This window comes from Musca autumnalis, unplaced genomic scaffold (genome assembly GCF_047663935.1).
Source record: "Musca autumnalis isolate F117 unplaced genomic scaffold, ASM4766393v1 scaffold_4, whole genome shotgun sequence".
In the NCBI taxonomy this organism is placed as follows: Eukaryota; Metazoa; Arthropoda; class Insecta; order Diptera; family Muscidae; genus Musca; species Musca autumnalis.
Genome location: NW_027411977.1, coordinates 116,882,033 through 116,898,393, shown reverse-complemented (window position 1 = coordinate 116,898,393; position 16,361 = coordinate 116,882,033). Strand labels below are relative to the sequence as shown.

At 36.8% G+C, this 16,361-nt stretch overlaps 1 protein-coding gene across 15 annotated transcripts in view; it reads right to left on the bottom strand.

The window, feature by feature from the left end:
- The window catches only part of LOC141403343 (uncharacterized), a 564,369-nt gene that overhangs the window by 289,989 nt on the left and 258,019 nt on the right, over positions 1–16,361 (bottom strand). The gene's annotated exons all lie outside the window — the stretch shown is intronic.

Genomic DNA, 16,361 nt, shown 5'->3' with positions numbered 1-16,361 from the left:
CTACTTGTAAAATGTATCGAACAGAGTGCCTTTTTCACGACTCCCTTGAACCGCATCCGGATGCAATTTAAATGTGAGAAATGGATGTCAATTGTTGGATCGCATCCAAATGCTGTTTAAATGTAAGAAATTGGAGTGCCTTTTTCACGCTTGAACTGTATCCAGATGCTGTTAAAATGTGAGGAAAGGATGTCATTCATTGGATCGTATCCGAATGCGGTTAAAATGTAAGGAATGGAGTGCCTCTTTCACGACTCCATTTGAACTGCATCTAAACATGCCGTGAAAAAACTGGTCTACATTGGTCTACTACTTCCAAATTATTTTGCTGGGTCCTGCCAGATGTTGCTAACTAGCTGATGCGAACACCTTATCAGCGTGTCGCCTCCGATTTTGAACAGCTTGGCTGGTAAGCCATCGGCTCCTGCATCCTTATCATTCTTCAGCCGGTTTATTGCTGTTTTTACTTCATCTTGGCCAGACGGTATACATTGATCTTCTGGGATTCGTATCTTCGCCGTCTTCCTTAGTATTGGATACCAACAGTTTGGAAAAATACTCTTTCCATATCCTGAGAACACAGTTACCAAATTACCTTGCTGGTCTCTACACACATGTATATTTTTACTGGACTGTGTTTAACGGCGGACACAACAATACGGAACAGCATGCAACCAATATTTTGTCATATTTTGACCACAAATAACAATAGCCTTGTTTATATATCCAGTTAATTTAAATAATCCTATGTTGTAGCTTGTACAAATAACAAATTTCGAATGCCAACATATTGATTCCATTAATTTATAATATAAGCAACAAACTTATTTATGCTAACCGCCTCCTATTATAATGTGGTCAATGGTAACAATTCAAACCAATTGACTTATTTGTAAAATGAAACAAACATTTACACAAATTGATTATTGGTTGTATTCATACGAATATCTCTTATTTAAGATGAATTATTCATTATTTTTAAATGGCCACAGAATAAAATCGTATAGGTTATACAATTCGACACCAGACATTTAAATTTTAATTATGCATATATGTATGTGTATGAATGTAATTTTAATGTTGACACCAATCTTACTGCAATTGACCGCAAAGTACGTCCGAGTAAGTGTCATTTATGTCAAGCGACAATGAAGTTGAAAACCAGCAAGCATTGCCTTTCACAGTTATCGCCAGAGTATGATGGCCTGCGAAGTTATATCTGTAGCATATGTTTCCGATGTGAAGCACACGCAGAGCAGCAAGCAAGCATTCACTGTTTTTACAAGGCAAAGTTTTACGAAAAATACAAACTGCCAAAATGGCACAACTTTATTTTGAACAGAAACAAAAACAATATTGCGCCCAAAGACACTTATATTTTGGTGTAAATATAATTAATGTTAACACCCTATATTTGAATGGCGAAAGGGCAGAGAAATACAGTCGAAATTTTCTATAACGAACGTCCTTATGTCAACGAAAAAATTTCTATAACGGATTGTCTAATAACCCAGAAATTTGAATTTAAACACAAAATAATTTATTTATCCTACCCAACATATAGGTTATGTACAAGTTTGACTGTACCTTAGTGGTGTTGCTTTAGAGGATGAGATAAGATAAATATGCCACACCATAAGCTACTCTTGCGGGGGTCATACAAAATAAAAAATAGAAAGATTTTTTCCGAGAATATCCTTCCATTACCAACTACAAACTTGGTATGATTGAAACTTAAACCAAACTTGCAATAACAACTGTTATACTGACCAACGAATTCAGTGTGAAAAACACTTCACTGAACTAAACACACAACCAAACAATAGTACAGCTATCGAATAGAAAGAAAACTAAAAATATTTCAAAAGTTGTCTTGCAAACATAGTGTAACCAGAAGTTTTTAGGTAGCTAGCTAAAGTCCAAAATCATTTGACAAAAAAGTTAATGTAAGTTTTGTTACAAAGTTTATGACATGTTTGTCACATTATAAATGTTACTTTCAAAGGTTTGATGTGTCGAAGATAAAAAATCAAAATAAAAGAATAAATTTCTACAATCAAAGCAAAGGTAGATAGTAAATTTTAAGTTTGTCGTGATCTCCATCTTTCGTTTTTGGTTATAAATTTATACTTTTTATATATTTATATGGGGTATATTCCAAAATGTGGACCTATGCCCACAAGCTGTCGAAAATAAGTTTTTTTACCACTTGGAACCACTATGCCAAATTATAGCAAATTCGGTACGAAAATGTAGCTAAAAACCGTTATATGGGGGCTATTCCAAAGCATGGACCTATGTTGAGAATTTTTAATGGAGAATTTTCTTGACCACTAAGAACAATAAATGCCAAATTATAGCTTTTTGCGTCTGAAATTGTAGCTTAAAACGTCAATCGGCGGGTACCGGTATATGGGGGCTATTGCAAAACTTGGATATATGTCCACAATTTTAAATGAAGAAGTTTTTTCGACCACATGGAACTTTAAATGCCAAATTATTGCTAATTTAGTCGGAAACCGTTCAAATACCCGAATTGCTTGGTACTGTTATATGAGAGATATTCCAAAGCATGGATATATGTCCACAAGTTTTGCCACATACAGATTTTGGCTATTTTGAGCCATATATGTATGCCAAATTGTAGCAATTTGGGTCTGAAATTGTAGCGAAAATGTCAAAATAACTGAATTCGACGTAAACTGGTATATGGGGGCTTTAACAAAACTTGGACATACATAACCACTTGGAATCCTAAATGCCAAATTAAAGCTAATTCGGTCTGAAAATGCAGCTAAAATCGTCCAAATACCCAAAAACTGGTGGTAACGTTATATGGGGGCTACTCCAAAATATGGACCTATATCCACAATTTTTGGTTGATAAGTTTTTTAATCACTTGGAGCCTTGAATATCAAATTGTAGTTTATTCGGTCTGAAAATGTTGCTAACAACGTCGAAAAACCTGAAATCGGAGGATACCGTTATATGGGTGCAACTCCAAAACATGGACCTACGTCCAAAATGTTGGGTTGATACGTTTTCTGCTCCAGATCCCTAAATGCCAAATGTCAGTCGGCAAATGTCACAAAAACAAGTAAAACAGTAACAGCCGGCTTTGCCGACAGAGGTATACCCTCAGCCTGTGTGAATAGAAACACAAGAGGTACCGGACCAGCCACTACACATGCTTGCCATAGGGGTTTTTTACAGTTTTCGCGTCATTTTCTCAAGAAGTATGGACTTGTCACTGGGACCTTGAGTGCAATAAAACAAATTCGAGAGAACAATTAGAGAAGAGGTCCTAACCTGTACTTTTCCGAAATTTGGTGTGGGAGGTATCCGAAGGAGTTGACATATATAGTCTATATTTTAACCAAATCTCTGTCTCGTAGAAATATTACGATGGAAAAGGTATGGACCAAATCGGTGACTGCCTTCCAGAGGTGTCGTGCGCACCATTTTAGCGAAAAGTTTTGAACTTTTGTGGGGGAGGTATCCAAAGGAGTGGACCGATAAGGCCCATCTTGGAAATTGATTTAAATTTGGGCAACATATAACGACAGCCAAATTTTGGATCAAATTTGTTTATCCGTTCAAGAGTTACCGCGCACTTCACCCACAACACATGGTGCCATAGCCGGCTTTTACAGCTTTCAGGCCATTTTCTCAGGATGTATGGACTTGCAACTTAAAAGACTTACCATCGTATTGGGGCAGCGAGTAAAAGTTGTTACAACAAAAATTAAAAGGATTGGAGAGGAGGTCTTATGAGGAGGTCTTAAACTGCACTTTTCCGAAATTTTGTGTGGTGGGAGCCACCCGAAGGAGTAAACCGATATAGTCCATTTTCGAACTTTATCTATGTCTGGAAGAAATATTACGATGTGCGAAGCATGGACCACATCGGTTTGTCCCTTCGAGAGTTATCGTGCGCATAATTTTTCCGACAAAAAATTGAAATTTTGTGGAGGAGGTACACGAGGGAGTGGGCCGATATGGTCAATCTTCGAACTTAAACTAAGTTTGGACAAAATATTGCGAAAGCCAAATTTTGAACCTAATCGGTTCATCCGTTCGAGAGTTATCGTGCGCACCAGTCAGACAGACGGACATTGCTTAATCGACTCCAAATTGTCTGAAACGGATTTCGTCTAAACATACTTGGGGCCTAAAACCATTATTTCGATGAGGCACATTTTGCCTCGTTAGCATAAATGCTGAGGGTATAATGACAAAATACTTAAAATCGTAATGGTACCGTTAGATAGGGCTACTCCAAAATATGGACCTATCTTCACAAGTTTTGGTATAGAAGTTTTTTGTTCACTTGGAAGCCTAATGCCAAATTGTAGCTAAATCGGTCAGGAAATGTAGGTAAAAATGAGGGGCATAAAACGGATGAGGGCATAAAAAGACTATAGTCGGAACACCATTACTTTTGGCATTAAATTTCAGCGGAAATTCTGTGAGTCCCTTACGCTAGACTCATCATTTGGCTCACTTTCAAAATTCCTTACCAGGGTAACGCGCACAGGGACAAAGATGCAGGCGGAGCATTGATGGGTCTGTGAAGGCTTGAACAACTTCAAACACCGCTTGTCCTCAATTGACCAAAACAAAATTACGACCGGTAGTTGCGAAGACGATCGTCTGAGGGACTGCAACCTGCTGCGAAGAAGTTGACACTGTCACAGCTAGTTTATTCGTCTGTGTCTCATGCCTTGGTGACGAAATGATCCCTACTGGAGAGACCAAAATTACCTTCAGTTAGCGAATCTTCGCAAAAACCTTGTACGCCTGCAAAGGCGAGCAAGGGCAGAGTGAAACCTAGTTATTTGCAAAAGCTCTGCTCGTCTTTGCTATGCGCCGGATTGTCCCGAATGATCTCAGATTGGCAATCATTACCAAGGCTGATGCCATTGGGCGTATAATTAATAGGTTGCCGGTTGAGGGTCATTTCAGCGACAACATTATTTCAGACGTTGTGGATCAGATCAATGTACGGCTCGATCCTGTAGAAGGAAGTCTAAGTTATTAGCTGCGAGAATAAGGGATCGGTTGATTTTCTGATGCATTGGCTCATTTTGGGACGGCAGTAACAAGGCAGCCGTACCTGTTGCTGAGATCCTGTGTAGAATGATATACACAGTAGGGGTACCTCCTCCATCCACGAAGCTGGACAGGGTACTAAAGTTCATTGAAAAGCAAAGCATATGTCTTCTGTTGAGAAGAATGGCCAACTGTCATAAAGTTTGCTACCGATCACACTGGAGAGGGGATGCTAAACGTCGGATTAAAAAGGTTTTGTTTCCTTATCCCTCCGAAGCACCAGTAGGACGGAAGCAAAAAAAACTTTGCTTTGTGCAGATAAATTTACATAATTGCAAAACGGCTGCTGAACTCGTGCAAATTCTCTCGACCTTAGATATCGACTTCGCCTTAGTATAGAAACTTTATTTGTATAACAATTTGGTAATTGAAATCTGAAAATCTATACTGTTGTCTCTGCCTAAAAGGTGGACAATGTGAGAACGGGTATATTTGCCAACAAGAGCCTTAATTCTTCTAATCAAAGTAGCGGTGACATAAACACAGTGCGAATTAAGGAAAGACGTAATCTCTTGATATTGTCATCGATTTACATGCCGTACAAAGCCACCACCAGGCAATTTCTCGCAGAAGATAGGGAGCATGGGCATTGTAATCCTTGAATGTGACATTCCACTGTGGATGCAGCATTACGTCTCTATACCCTACACCAATATGTGGCGAAGGATCGTCACCAAATTTTAGTTGTTGTTGGGGATTCCAGAGAGGAAGGGGCCTATTGATTTTCATGATTGTGGGATTATATTCATGGGTCGGAATGGGCAAAAAACTTATAAAATGTTTTATTCTTATGCAAATATCTTCGCTTCGAGTAGGGGTATTCACAAACAAAGTTAATGGAAGAAGAAATGATCACCTTAAAAAAAAACCTCCGAATCCTAGATTGCGTTTTATACAAATTGGCCCAGTTCTTCGAGTTATCCATAGGACATAGCTTTGAAGTAATCGATGTAGGGCATCACATAGTCGGCCTCGTCCTGACTATAGCCTTTGCTCACTTATTTTCAATATAATTAGTGACAGCTACTTATGAAAGGATGCAATTCAAAAATGGATTACATAAAATACATAATTTTAGGAAATACTTTAACGGAAGGCGAATAAAACTGGTTTGCCCCGGCAACCTTTTGTACGAACTATAAAAAATTATCACTTCTCAAACTTTAAACATATACCTATATATATTCATGTTTATGCGAATTAATTTTGTGAGTGATTTGTGATTTCAAATAAAAATATCTAATTGCGTTTTGAATATGCTTTGAGTTATTATCCGCAGCCACAAACTAGCTTTGAATATACATATGTATCAAAGAATAAAAATGAAAAGAGCACATCTACATACAATGTTTGTGGTTGTTTTCTGTGTACATTAGGATTCTAGCTTTTTTGCATATATTACAAATATCATGGCATAATCGTGTAGGATCTGGAAAAATATTAAAAATGTGGTGTCACTTGCAGGGACGTAGTCAGAAATGCAACCTCTACCCTGCAACAATTTAGAAGCCACATGAGCCGAATAAACCAATATAAAATAAGGTAAACAAGCCATGTTCTGCATTACTAGTAGGCTAAACAAAATAATAATAAAACTACGATTAATTACAAAAAAATTTTAGTGTTATTTGGCAGTAGGGTTCGAATATTTACAATTTTTCTAAATTTTTAAATTTAGGAATTCATCTCAAACATCTTTAAAAATTCTGAATCTTTCGTTTTTGAAAATGGTTTAGCAATTATTTATCAGCATTAGTGAATGCAGTATGCAGTTTGAATGCAGTTTTTTTGTGCCCGCAATAAATTCGATCATTTAATATCTCAAATTAAATCCTTCTTCGTATTTAAATAAGCATCTTATGTTGGAAATATCACTTTTATATTTGGTAGATTATTCGGCTTTTATGCCCATTCATATAATTCCCAAGCTGTAGTTTTTTATATCCTCCACCATAAGATGGAGGGTATATTAAGTTTGTCATTCCGTATGCAACTACTCGAAATAATCATTGTAGACCCTACAAACTATATATCGACACCTCCATATAATAGTATGCTAAGTCTAAAAAGTGAGTTTTGCAGGAGAAGATCTCAAAGTTTGGAATTTTTTTTGAACTTCAGTACTATGCTAAGTCAATATTTGTTTATAACTTCTGTTCGGATTGACCGATCATTACCAAAATTAGACAGAATTTAGGTTAAAGGACTTTAAACATAAAAATGTGAAGAACTTGAAAACATGCTAAGTCGACTTAGCATACTATTGTTTGAAGGCGTCGATATATTATTTATCAGCGTGCAATTCTACATCGATATAGCCATGTCCGTCTGTTCGTCTGTCTGTCTGTCTGTCCGTCTGTGGAAATCACTCTAGCGTCCGAACGGATTGAAGTAGGTGGATGAAATTTTGGTAAAATCTATTATATGTACGTAGGACTTTCGGTATTGAAAGCGGGCTATGTCCACGTTTTCGTATAGCCCCCATACAAAGTGACGCGTGACGCGTCTTCGTTTTAAGGAATTTTTAAGATATTTGTCCCATTTGACCACCGAATCGGTTGTATTTTGGTATTATGTGTTTTCAGAGGCTAACACATATTTCTACCAAAGTTTGTTTATATAGGTCCACGTTTTGGTATAGCCCCCATATAACACCCCGTATATAGTACGCGTCACTTTACGATATTTTGAATGTATCAGTCCCATTTGACTACAGAATCGGCTGTAACTTTGAATTTTGTGTTTCCAGATGCTAAGAAACATTTCTACCATAAAATGTTTACATAGGTCCACGTTTTGATATAGTCCCCATAGGACGATACCTCCCGATTTTCGGTATTTTGAAGGTTTTAGCCTCATTATCACACCGAAATGGCTGAAATTTGGTATTTAGTCTTCGTTGGGGGTACAAAACTTTCTTCCAGAAATTTGTAGGTATAGGTCCACACCCTCATATAGCCCTCATAGAACGGTTCCTCCAGATTTTCGGTATTTTGAAGGTTGTGGCCACATTAATCCACCGAAATGGCTGAAATTTGGTCTTCATTTGGGGTATTAAACGTTCCATATGAAATTTTTTGGTATAGGTCCACGTCTTCATACAGCCCCCATAAAACTTACCTCCCGATTTTCGCTGTTTTGAAGGTTGTGCCCTCAATATTAACCAGAAATGACTGATATTTTGGTATTTAGTCTTTGTTGGGAGTATAAGACTTTCTCCCAGAAACTTGTCGGTAAAGGTCCACGCCTTGGTATAGCCCCCATAGAACGGTACCTCCCGATTTTCGGTATTGTGAAGCTTGTGACCTCAATATCCCACCGAAGTGACTGAAATTTGTTAGTAAGTATTCGTTAAGGGTGTACAACTTTCCACCTGAAATTTATCGGTATAGGTCCGCGTCTTCATATAGCCCCCATAGAACGGTACCTCCTGATTTTCCGTATTTTGAAGGTTCTGACCTCAATATCCCACCGAAATGACTGAAATTTGGTAGCTAGTCTTCGTTAAGGGTATACAACTTTCCACCTGGAATTTGTCGGTATAGGTCAACGCCCTCATGTAGCCCCCATAGGACGATATCTCGCAATTTTTGGAATTCACTTCAATACAGTTCGTGGTGGAGGGTATAAAAAAATCGGCCCGGCCGAACTTAACGATTTTCTTACTTGTTAATCATTATTTTAGTTAGTTTGTTGTACAATAAAAGCAAACAAATTTCATCGAAAAATGACGTAGTTTTTAATAAAAAAATGAAACAAAAAACAAATCTTAAAAAAAATAGTTTTTATTTTTTGGTAAAATAACAAATGTTTCTCTCTGGTATAAATGAAACATTTTATTGACAAATTAAAAAAACTCAAGAGAATCGAAGAGTTCAATCATTGTTAGAATTTGATTTTAAGTATTAAATCGCGAAATTTGCATCCAAGCGCACTGTGCAAATTTTCTTGTTGAAAAACAAAAAACAAGGGAACTGATGAAGATCTGTGGCGAGATGTGAAACTATAGTCTTCCCTGCCTTACCCCTAGGTAAACATCGTCAATTTTCTCCCACTAATAAATTAAAGTTGTTTTAATAAGATATTAAAACAACAACTATGGGATTAAGCCAGACTATTTTGAAAAACAAAAACGCAAAAAATAAACCAATAAGGAAAGGATCAAAGTCCGGCGGGGCCTACTATATAATACCCTACACCACTATGAATATGTAAAATAAATATGGGTGCTAAATCCAAATCAGAACAGATTTTGATATAATTTGTCACATTTATTTGTAGACCAGATTCCGTCACATAATCCAAATTTCATCAAAATTGGACATATATATCGTGTTTTGTGCATCAAATACCTCAAATCGGTCGAAAATATATATGGGATCTATATCCAAATCTGAACCGATTTCGATACGATTTGCCACAGTTATTTCTATACTAACCACTGTCACACATTCCAAATTTCATTGAAATCGGACAAATATAGCGTGTTTCGTGCATCAAATACCACAAATCGGTCGAAAATATATATGAAAGCTATATCCAAATCTGAACCGATTTCGATATAATTTGGCACACTTACTGGACTAAATACCGTCGCACATTCCAAATTTAATTGAAATCGGACATATATAGCGTGTTTCGTGTGCCAAATTCCTTAAATCGGGCGAAAATATATATGGGGGCTATACCCAAATCTGAACCGATTTCTATATAATTCGGCACACTTATTTCTAGACTAAATTCCGTCGCACATTCCAAATTTCATTGAAATCGGACATATATAGCGTGTTCCGTGCACCAAATGCCTTAAATCGGGCGAAGATATATATGGGGGCTATATTCAAATCTGAACCGATTTTTACCAAAATAAATAGTGTTCGTCCGTTGGCCAAAAAAACTATCTTCCCCAATTTTCATGCGAATCGGACAATAAATGAGACCTGTACGTTGTTTACAAGAATACATGGACAGACGGACATACGTAAATCGATTCAGAAAGTGATTCTATGTATATCCCTAAAATGAACTATGGGTCTATCTCGTTTCCTTTTGCATGTTACAAACTTATGCACAAAGACATAATACCCCTTACCACAAGGTGGTGTAGGGTATAAAAAGGAAATCAAAAACCACTTTTTGAAAAAGTGTATGATTTCACTCAGAAATCCTCATGTGTATATTATGGCGTCCCAAAAACGACAATTTTTTTGGATACTGCCATATCCTATTTTTCCATTTGATCCAAAAACTTTAGATATGAAATTTTATGCCGATCGGTTAACGTTAATCCGTGCCAACTGAGTGATCTTTGTTTCCATAGCAATTTGTATGGGGCCAAAGGTACATTTTCACGAAAATTCTTTAAAGGCTGCATTTATGGTCCAATTGATATAGCTTTATAGGGCCCTCAATACCCAAAATCGCTCAATTGTGCATACGGAGCCATGTATATCAAAACCGATTGCCATAGAATTTCGTATTTAAGGTTTTTGGATCAAATGGATAAAATTTAAGGGTTAAGCGTTTGAAAAACAACAAAAAATTTCATTTTTTGGTCCGCCTCAATGAATATTCTTGATCAGTCTATGCATGACCGTTCGTCTGTGGCAATCAATCTAGCATCCGAACAGTATGAAATAGAACCCAAACATTTTAGACTAATGTTTTTATACCCTACACCACCTTGTGGTAAGCGGTATTATGTCTTTGTGCATTAGTTTGTAACATGCAAAAGGAAACGTGATAGACCCATAGTTCCTTTTAGGAATATACATAGAATCACTTTCTGAATCGATTTACGCATGTCCGTCTGTCCATGTATTTTTGTAAACAAAGTACAGGTCTCATTTATTGTCCGGTTCGCATGAAAATTGGGGAAGATAGTATTTTAGGCAGATTTGAGGTATTTGATGCACGAAACACGCTATATTTGTCCGATTTCAATGAAATTTGTAATGTGTGACGGTGGTTAGTCTAGAAATAACTGTGGCAAATCATATCGCAATCGGTTCAGATTTGGATATACCTTCCATATATATTTTCGACCGATTTGAGGTATTTGAAACACGAAACACGCTATATATGTCCAATTTTGATGAAATTTGGACTATGTGGCGGAATTTGGTCTACAAATAAATGTGAAAAATTATATCAAAATCTGTTCTGATTTGGATTTAACTCCCATATATATTCAACATATTCACAGTGGTATAGGGTAATATATAGTCGGCCCGACTTTGATCCTTTCCTTACTGTTTTTGTTTACGGTTTTTGAATAGCCTACATGCAACCGTAGCGTCCAATTTCTGGCATTGTGCAGTTTTTAGCTACATTTTCCACCCGAACTGGATGTAATTTAGCATATATGGTTCAAAGTGGTAAAAAAACTTAATATTTAGAATCCGATTTGGGCGAATTTGCACATCGTTCAATTTCCCCCCAATGAACATCAAGTTTCAAGAAGGTCTGTACCGCCTTTTTGTTTAATTACGGTTTGAGGGTAGTTCTTGTGGTCCTGTTTAGAGCGATGAAATGATTTTCATAGGTAAGTTCAAACTTGCCTGCATAATGGCCTAAAAGCTTTAAACACGCATTCATGTGTTTCTGATTACAACGATACAACTTTTTTCGCGGGAAAGCCCATGTTCCAAGAACTTTAAAAATAATAATACAGTTTACGCGAGAACTGTCGAAAGGAATGATCCTCAAAATTAGATCCAGTTCCAAAATTGACTATGTTGGTTCATGCCTCCGCAAAAATACAATAATTTTGCGCTTTATTCCAAATCAAATATATTACCAAAATGTCCGCACTTAACGTTAACTTAACAGACGTTAAGATAAATGTTCCAAAAGTGTCTATATTTGTTCGGCAAGTTTAACCGTCCACAAAAGACCTCATAATAGATAATTTTTTGGGGAGAAGGATTTTGGTATTGTTACCGGTCACTGTCCATGTATGAAAGTCTGAATTCACACAGGCTGAAGGTATATCTCTGTCGGCAAAGTCGACTAATGCTTGTTTACTTGTTTATCGACGTTTTTGGTTTAATTAGGGTGTAATTTGCACATAGCTTTCACAGGGCTCAAAAAACTTTTGGAATAGCCTTATAACAGTATTTATGGCAATTTTCGTCCCGAATTGGAAATAATTTAGTATTTAAGGTTCAAAGCGGTACGGAACAATTTCAGGTATTTAGCAGTTTTAATCGACATCTTACGCCCAAAATAGGATGTAAGTTGTTGAGCTCCTACTGGTCAAAGCATTGTATACCAAACATTGCGGAAATATGTACGTCACCGTTTTATATAACAAGTATTTCGATGATTTATATTTTCATTCTAAATATTCTCTACTTTGGCATTTAGGGTTTGCAGTGGTCAGAAACCAGAAACCTACCACGAGTTATGGACATACAGTGCTGCTCAAAACATTTGCAACTGCCATGACTAGTTCATATTTTATATAGTTCTGAGGTAGTTTGTGGATTTGAAATGCCAATATTTTTGTAGATTGATTGTTTATTGAATCCTTTTTAAAGATTTAAAAATTAATTTGCAAAAATTTCACTTATTTTACAAAAAATATACAAAACAAAGCTCGAACTCAGTTTTGGTTCTGCTCAAAACATTTGCAACAGAGAAAATTTTATTCAAAATCTGAAGAAATTATTTTTGTTTTGATAATATATTGTGAATTAAACATTTTATTTATCATCTGGAGACAACGTAAAGGAAACCAGTTAACTAAATAAGTTAATATATCCTAAGGGTAATTGTTACATACCAAGGTTTTATTCGATATTTAATATTCTAGAGTCCAGATTAGAGTCCCGGAACCTCCTATATAAATTTAGATTACTATAGCTGATTGCGTCCGATAAGAACTTAAGCATATTTTCAAAAAATTACTAGTTGTACTAGTTGTTGTAAGTACATTCGTAACAAATGTTTCAAATTTTCGGCCCCGTCAAACTTACCACAACAACATAATCTACATTATATAGAACTTCCAAGAAACTTGACGCTAAAGGTGATGCAGATTACATATTTGCTATGGAAAACAGTTTCAAACATCAATTCCTAGTTTTTTCGATTACTTTTATTCTGAGACAGTTTTTGTATGGCCATAAATATTAATTCGAATATTTAATACTAGATTTTGTAATAGGAAATATATCAAAGACTCTTTACAAATCGATGTCGGTGCGGGAACTTTTTTCACCAAATTGATTTGAAATGGATTGATTTTTATTAGAAGGACAATATTCCTCACATGGTCTTGAAACTTTCTTTATCATAACCCTAGTACACATTGTACAAACAGTTTTGTTGAAAAAAAAAGATAATAAAAACTTAGTAGAATTTTTACTGTTGGTGCTTTTATGGAAAATTGATTTGCACTGCATATTTATTGGAAACTTTTAAATTTTATTTAATTGAAAATCTATTGCAAAACTTTTACCACACAGTCTTGGTAATGTGGGATGGATGGTTGGTTGTTAAATAAAGTTGAACAAATAAATTATTTGTCAACAGAAATAACTTGGATACACTCTTTGGGGCATCTATTGAATTGATTTTCTGAATTGAGTGTAAACTAGACATTGCTTAGTTTCGGAATTTGCAGTGACAAGTACTTTAAACTCATTTGTAAACAACTCAGAGAAATACAGAGGTTAGCAAAGACCACTAATACACAGAAAGCGAAACTTCAACAAGCGACATTTTTGTTTGTCTGTGGCCTAACTACAGGGCTATCTACAGAAAGCTGCTCGGCTGAAAGTGTACTTGGTAAGCACGCTTTATCTGGAGGATAGGAGGATGCACTTGCACAACAAACACCTTGATAGATTTTTGAATAGAATTAGACCGTAGTCCTCAATAAATCTAAAGAAATTACGTTGACTGCGCTCAACTTGAAAGATGGGAAAGCTCAAACAGTCGCAGAAGGTCTCTAGAAAGTATTAGATAAGTTCAACCTCTGGGGGTCAATTGTGATTGTAGCCGGTACAACATGCGTGAATACTGGTATATAGACTGGTGTTGTAGTTCGACTGCAGCAAATGTTCGAAGAAAAATGTTGGCCCACATTCAAGTTCATCTGCTGGCTCCCGTTCTTTGGATTGTCATAAACGATGCACTCAATGTGTCAGCTGAATCACCAAATATCAAGTACTTTGTGCAGGGTTTCATGAGCAAAAAGAAGCATTAGATTAAAAGCCTGGGTATATAAGCTGCCTCGCCAGATTGCCTGCTTCATTTGACATAACAAAAAAGAGAAGGCCGAGCCAATTTCGAACTAGTTTGCCCTTTTCTTTTTTATTATTTTATCAGAAGTAAAAGGAATTTTTCTTTTCCACCTTAAGGAATTTTTCTTTTCCACCTCACTAAAGGGGTGAAATCCCTTTTTGTAAAGTTTGGCCATTCTAAGTCTTCATGTGTGTATTCTGATGACTGAAACCCGCAACAGGTGGCACAAATAATGTTTATGCATTTCTAACCTGCCTGATCATTGGTTCATTAGTCAATTTTTCTGCACTAAAGGTTTAGAAAAACTATCTGTAGCTCTGAATTACTACCACAACTGTCTTAATAGCAACACAGGCTAGTCTAGCGCCAACGTCTTTGGTAAACACCTTTACGGGCAGTTAATGAGAAATAATATTTGAACTTTATCGTTTGTCGACAGAGATATTCCCCTTAGCCTAAGCCCGTCTGTCGTCAATGTCTTCACGGGTAGTAAAATTAGAATAATTACCTGAACTTTAACTTTCAACGGCAGAGATATTCCCCTCAAACTGTGCAAAATTGAGACACCTATGACTACATAAAGGAACTCCTTTTCCCCAAAAATTATGTTTTAGAGCGGTTCTCGGTTGGTGCTCTTACCGACAAAAATATTAAGGCTTAACCGCAAAAATATCTATACTTTTTTTGGAATTTACCTTAACGTTTGCGAGTGTTTCGCACAAACATCCCAGAAGAGCCAAAGGAGACTACTCTCATATCAATGAGTGCACCCCGATTAATATTAGCTCAATAATATGGGACCCACTGTTCATTGCCGAGTCCGAACGGCATGTCTTACGACACCATTTGTTGAAATTGTTTTACATGGGTGGACTTAGGAAACGTCGCCAACATTACACTGAGAGGTATTTTGCCACCGTTGAAAATTTGATGTTGTCTGGCCTGGGAATCGAACCGCTAACCTTCTGAGTGCAATGCGGGTGCATACCACTTTTGCTAATAAATTGTATGAGGATTAAAGGGCAAAAGTGTTGAACTTTTGCGGAGAAGGAACGGTCCGACAGAGGCCATTTGAGAAGTAGATCTTATAATGAGATTCATTCCCTTCTTATTTATCATGCTCACCAGCCATTTTAGCTGGTCACCGTAGGATTTTGAGCTATTGGACCATTATGCGATGTAGGAGAAGAATGCTACCAAGCAACGGCCCTGAGCGGCTTGTACATGGCAAAGCCCAGTATTATGTTGAACCCTCTTTCATCTCAAGTGGGCACCGACCTCCCCGTGTTGTCTCCTTTAACACACGTTAAAGGTAGTGAGCTTACATGTGCCGCGCCTTCACCCACGAAAACGATAAAAACTTGGTTTGGGCGTTGGGCTAGTAAGCCACCCCGTCAAAACACAATCCACTATAAAAAAAAGAAAAAAAGAAGAAAAACCACCCCATCTAAAGTTGACGACCCCCGCAAACGTTTTAAGGGCCATGATCTGCAAATCTGCATAAGGAATATCAGTACTTTCTACAAAGTAGGTAAAGTTTGCCGACGGACAAAGCTGATATTATTGCCTTACAGAAAGTGCGATTGAATCGGGAAAACACAAAGATTGTTATAATAATTGTTTACACACTGTATTATAGCTGCCATGAAACCAAACATGAGCTAGGTGTTGGATACATGGTAGATCGGAGGCTTACAAATCTCGTCTCCAGTTTCACTCTGGTTGATTAGAGAATTGCCACAATCTGTATAAGGGTTTTTTAACAGAAGAGAAAGAAGAGAAAGATGAACAGAGCAAGGATATATTAAATGAGCATCTAGAGAGTGTGCATATGACCGCTGGCATGGTCATGACATTAAGAATGTTCTGGAAGATTTAATGCTAAAATTGGGAGGGAAAATATCGAGTGTCGTAAGGCCACTGAAAGAAGAACGCAGCATACAGAGCAATACGTACTCAGTAGCAACACGAAGCGCCAGGGAAAAATATTGGAGAAG